At 41.6% G+C, this 6,177-nt stretch overlaps 1 protein-coding gene across 4 annotated transcripts in view; it reads left to right on the forward strand.

The window, feature by feature from the left end:
* Window positions 1-6,177, forward strand: part of C1H1orf226 (chromosome 1 C1orf226 homolog) — a 327,193-nt gene that overhangs the window by 283,882 nt on the left and 37,134 nt on the right. The gene's annotated exons all lie outside the window — the stretch shown is intronic.

The following is a 6,177-nucleotide window of genomic DNA, read 5'->3' on the forward strand; positions in this document are numbered from 1 at the left end:
CTATTAGAAATAATAAGAGAATTCAGCTAGAAAGTCAAAGTTAAATAAAACATACAGATATATCTGTGATTTTCATATATTCCAAGAACAGCTGGTTAGAAGTCATAGTGGAGGAAAAAATCTTTTAAAATAACAATTAAGAAAATAAGATACTTATGTTTCCTCTGAAAAAAATCTTAAACAAATGGAAAGGCATGGCATATTCTTGGATGGGAAAGCTCAATGTCATAAAAATGTTAATTCTCCCTTTGTTAATCTATAAATTTAACATGACAATACAGATTTCTAACAGCAGAAGAGGCACCACAATAAGCTACAGTATTCAAAACCCATGGGATATAGCTAAAGCAGTGCTCAGAGGAAAATTCAAAGGTTTAGTTATTTACGTTAACAGATGACAAATCATGAAAGTCAAATGAATTAAGCATCCCACTCAAAAAGTTAAAAAACAACAAAAGAAACCCTAGCCTGCAAACGGCAGCATTGCAAAGTGGCTCAGAGAGAAGACCCTTGCTACGCATTGTAGCTGCACCAGTCGCTGCCTGTGCAATCTTGGGCAAGTTCCATAACCTCTCTGAGCGTTAGTTTACTGTTTACTCTTCTGAAAAACAGAAATAGCAGTACTGTGTACTTCAGAATTATTGACATAATTAGATAAACTGATACTTTTAAAATGCCGAGCCTGGTGCTTGGCACAGAGTATGCACCACATACATGTATGCTATTATTATTTTTAAGTAAGTATGTGAAAATGTAAAAAACAAGAATAGAAAAAAATTCTGGAAAAGATGAATGATAGCAGAGGAAGAGTGGCTTTCTACTTATGAAAAGACATGATAAAGCTATAACAGGTAAAACTGTGCTTATAATAGGTAAAACACATGTTCAAATAAGTGCCCGAATGGATCAGAATAGAAACTCATATACAGACCCAGATGTGTTTGCAAATTTAGCATATGATAGAGGGAGAATTCCTATGGAGAAAAATGTGGAAATCCTTATTAAATTTGAAAATTCATATGCCTTTTGACCCCCAAATTTCCTTCAAATTCGCTTCTAAGAATTAATCCTAAAGGTAGACCCATACAGGTATGAAATGATTTCGATATAAGGTTACATAGCAAAGAATTTGTTATAGAACCAAAGGATCAGAAACAGCAAGAGGAGACTTTTAAATAAATTACAATATGGTATGAATAATGGAATACTGCACAACTGTTAAGAAGAATGAGTTAGTTCTCTATGAACTGATTTAAAGCCGTCTTCAAGATATGTTGCTTACTTAAAAACGTCAAAGTTTGGAATTGTGAAAAAAGGAAAAAAAAATAGAATTATGGGTATGACATGCTACCAATTGTATTAAAAATGCATAGGTTTAAATGTGTGCGTATATGTACGTATATATGTGTACACATGCAAGGACACACACACATGTCTTATGCATGGAATATCTCCAGAATAGTACACAAGAAACTGGTAACTGTGGTTCATCCTGGAAAAGGAACTGGGTGGCTGAGGTGGCAGGAAGATTGACTTTTCACTGTGCTTTTACAGCCTTTATACTTTGGATATATATTAGTTATAAATCTTCAAAACCTGACATTATTTTCATCCTAGTGCTCAGTTTCTATGTGACTACAGGGAATTACTTTACTTATCTTTTGGCTTACTCATTTCTGTTAAGTAATGACATTCTATTACTAATGACAGCATCTCAGTGATCTTGACTCATAAAATATGATCACACAGATGGAGCCTTGCATTTTGTCATGTACCCTTGGCCAGTCTCAGTTTATAGCAGGCCATAGTACTAATGTGATGTAAACCTTAAAATTTTTCCATCTCTGTGATCTAGGGCTTAGAGATAAAACAAAGAGCTAGAGGTAGACTTTGGCAAATATTTTATATATCTCCGCTGGTCAATTTTTAGAGCGTAATGGTGACAGTTTCCTATAAACCTAATATGGAGGACACATCAGACCTCTAGCTGGTTGCTTAGCTCAAAGAACGAGGCCAATCTGCTCATTTCTGAATTGGAGGATCTGCCGTAAGAACTGCTAGCTGGAGAAGATTGAAGTCTTACATTGTTAACTCTTCTTTGGTCATGTCCATGCCCTGTTGGTGGCCTAGTTGGCGGAGAGCCACATCCTAACTCTCAAAAGCTTTTAAACCCACAGTCACATTGGCAGCCAGTATACACATGTACAAAGAAAGGTTAACCAAAAATGGAAACGGTATTTTCTCCGATGAAGACACCTGTTCCTGGAGTGAAAGGGGTTGGACACAGAGAGGGTGCTCAGAGGTTGAGCGTTTGAACACTTATTATCACAGAACAACCGTCAGAGGCATTTAATCTAATCTCCAAGTACTTAATCAGAACCTGTCACTCAGCTGCTGGCCACAGAGGTCAGGGTTATATGGTCTGGCCAGATGGAGAAAACCACCTGGATAGCATTTTATGTAAACAACACCAAGGGCTAGATCTTATTTCCCTTTTGCAGCGATAGCTGCTCTCGCCTGCCACTTCTGGCCCCTGCAGTAGTCTGCTGGGTGGAGTGGGTTTGATGTGATTCACGATTCCCTGGGGACTCAGTGGGGATTCCATAAGGATCACTTCCTATCCTTTTCTTTCTGTCTTACCTCCCTCACTCCTCCCTTGTTCCCTGAGCTCTTTCCTGCCCTGAACATATAGTAAGTAGCATGGACGTTTCAGCCACAGTCAACACTGTTCCCTCTGCCACGGGTCCCTGCCTTCACCTCCATGTAGACATCTTACTCATCCTTCAAGCCCAGCACTGTCTTCTGGGAAGCCTGACTTTCAGCTCCCACTCTCACTCAGAAAATTTAAACCCTTTTTTTCTGGGTTCCTGTGTTTTCTTCACTCCTGGCTGATGCCGTTAACATTAACATTTAGTCCACTGTGTACCAGACATATAGCATAGTGTCCTCTGTCTTTAGTGGAGTGTGAGCTCTGGCAGGGTTGGGACTTCCTAGCGCAGTAAAGACTTGTTGAATAAACTGACAAACGCAGTCAGTGAGTGTGGCAAGGAGTACATATGTTTTAGTCATTGTCAACAAGTGTTTGTTAAATGCTTACTGTATGCCAAAATGAACAGAGATTAAGTAGAGATTTCAACTTTTAAGCGACCCCTTTTGACGAGGAATGATGACACTTGGTGTCGGGGGAGCAGGTAGAATTGAGGTGAGACTGGGAGGCTGAGCAGAGTATTGATGAGAAGGTGGTGACAGTGACCATGGCTACAAATAGAGGCCAGCGTGGTCACACTCCTTGATTGTAACAGATGGTCAGCTTGGAAATAACAGGCATACCAGCTATGCTTCTCTCTCTTTTATATTACCTTTTTGGAGATAGTTTTCCAAAAATCACATTACTAAACGTGAGACCTCAGCTGCTTGGCATCTTCCGTATACTACTCTTCCTAAGAAAAATGGAATTGATATTCTACATGAGGAAACATCTGGGTCCATTCTAGGAAAGCCCATCAGGCCCAGTATAGCTTCTTCAAGGTTTAAGATGTCCAACAGAGCGCTCCTCTCTGCAAGGAGATCAAGCATGGGCTGGATGTGTTAAATAATATGGGCCTCCCTGCAGAGAAAGGGAGACAGCAAGGGCTCTCCCCTGCTCGTGTAGGTGAGGAGAGGGCCTGTGGGGTGATGGAAATTGTTTAGGGACCTACAGAGCAAGAGAGAGACAGAGAGAGAGGCCAATTTTAAAGAATTGGCTCATGGGCCTATAGAGGCTTGGTAAATCCAAAATTTGTAGGAGAGGCAAGGCAGGCAGGCTGGAGATCCAGAGAAGAGTTGCAGTTTGAGTCTGAAGGCCAGCTGCTGGCAGAATTCCCTCTGCCTCCAGGTAGGTCGGCATTTACTCTGTTAAGACCTTCAACTTGGCTGGGCGCGGTGGCTCACGCCTGTAATCCCAGCACTTTGGAAGGCTGAGGCGGGCGGATCACCTGAGGTCAGGAGTTCAAGACCAGCCTGACCAACATGAAGAAACCCCGCCTCTACTAAAATTACAAAAAATTAGCTGGGCGTGGTGGTGCATGCCTGTAATCCCAGCTACTCAGGAGGCTGAGGCAGGAGAATTGCTTGAATCCAGGAGGTGGAGGTTGCAGTGAGCCGAGATCGCACCATTGCATTCCAGTTGGGGCAACAAGAAAGAAACTCCATCTCAAAAAAAAGAAAAAAAAAAAAAAGACCTTCAACTGATTGGATGAGGTCTTCCCACGTTATGGGGGAGTAATCAGCTTGGCTCAGACTCTACTGATTTAAATGTTAATCTCACTTAAAAAAATACCTTCACAGCAACATCTAGAATAATGTTTGACCAAATACCTTGGTACAGTAGTGGCCTAGCCCAGTTGACACATAAAATTAACAGCCACAGAAATGAAGAGACAGAATGGCACGATGGAGAGAGAGCTGGAGCTGTGGGTTACAGAAGCCGCTGAGGGCTTGGGTTCCAGCACTGGAACCACTGGGACTTGAATCCTGACTCTTCCACCTTTCAGCTGGCTAATCCTCAGCAAATTTCATGCTGTCTCTGGAGCTTCGTTTTCTCATCTGTCTGGTATTGTGAGAGAATGTGTGTAAAGCAGCATAGTGCCTAGCATATAATATGCTCTCCATAAGTACCCTCTGTTTATCGAGTTTTCTAATGTTATAAGTACCTACCGTTTATTAAGTTTTCCAATGCGGACTCCAGAATACATGACCTCATCTGTACACTGAGAGAGCTAGACAAGGCCTCTCCAGTACTGATTTTATAATGGGTCCAAGTGAAATGATTAACTGGACGCCCTCTGGTTATTGTGTAGTGCCGAGGCCATGAGGCTAAACATACTTTGAGTCTGAACATTTGGAATTAGCATTTGGTTCTGGGATTGGAAATGTTTTCTTATCAAGGAAGGCTGTTTACTGCCTAGCCCATTAGTCACTTCCTTTTTACAGCCCCATATGCGTTTTCACTGTCTATAAACTGCTAGGAATGTGTTTCTTCTTACTGTAAATGCTTCTCCCAGAGCATTTTTGGCTCTACTAAGATTGTTGTCTAATGGGGCACCTTGAGCGCCTAGAGTGGAACTGTTGGCTGATGTTTTTTTATGAGAATCTCACTTTCCATGTTTGGGAGCTTTTCATTTAGTGCAATGTTTATCTTTCCAGTGGAGATATGTCCAGTGACATGTCCACCTGACCTGTCAGCAGACCCTCCATTGTGCAGAGGAAACATGTTTACTCTGGAGCTGGAAAGCTGGAAAGCGCTGTATTGTCACGTCTTTTCCTTGTTTTGCTTTCAATGATGTTGCTCACTTTCATTGTGTGCCTCATCCCTCTCTGCCTCTTGGTGCCTGTCTTTCATTCCTCCCTGTTCTTACTACTCTTCCCTCCCTGGGGGAGTTTTATCTTTTGTATCATTTGGCAGCAGCTGCCCTTGGCCATCCCTGGGACTCTGAGCCAGGTGGGGCCACTGGCCCTGTGGCACTTGCCCTGTTGTGACCTATACTGCTTCTCTCACTCCTCCTGGAGAGGGTTTCCTGGGAGAGATCCTGTTCCCTTGGAGGTGACCCTCCTTCCCCAACTGCAGACAGTCCAACATGGGAAAGGACCTAGAGCCTTTTGGTAGAATAGACCTTTTTGAAAATAAAACTTTTTTTTTTTAATGTGAGAAAAGCACCTAAAATCTACTCTCTTAGCAAAGATTGTGAATACGATATTGTTAACTAGAATCCTCATGTCGTACATTAGAGTTCCAGCCTTATTCATGCTACATACCTACAACTTTGTATCCTTTGACTTACATCTCTCCCTTCCCCCCAATCCCTGGTAACTATCTCTTAGGGTAGTTATGATGATAAATCAGTTAATACAGGTTGAGCATCCTTAATCTGAAAATCCAAAATCTGAAATGCCCCAAGATCGGTAACTTTTTGAGCACCAACATGACACCACAAGTGGAAAATTCCACACTTGATGCCTTTGCTTTCTGATGGTTTCATGTACACAAATGTTGTTTCATGCACAAAATTGTATAAAATTACCTTCGGCTATATGAGGTACGTATGAAACATAAATGGATTTCATGTTTAGACATGGGTCCTATCGCTAAGATATCTCATATATATGCAAATAGGGAACTCTAACATCTGAAAGACTTGT

The sequence above is a fragment of the Papio anubis genome, chromosome 1 (genome assembly GCF_008728515.1).
Source record: "Papio anubis isolate 15944 chromosome 1, Panubis1.0, whole genome shotgun sequence".
Classification (NCBI taxonomy): domain Eukaryota; kingdom Metazoa; phylum Chordata; class Mammalia; order Primates; family Cercopithecidae; genus Papio; species Papio anubis.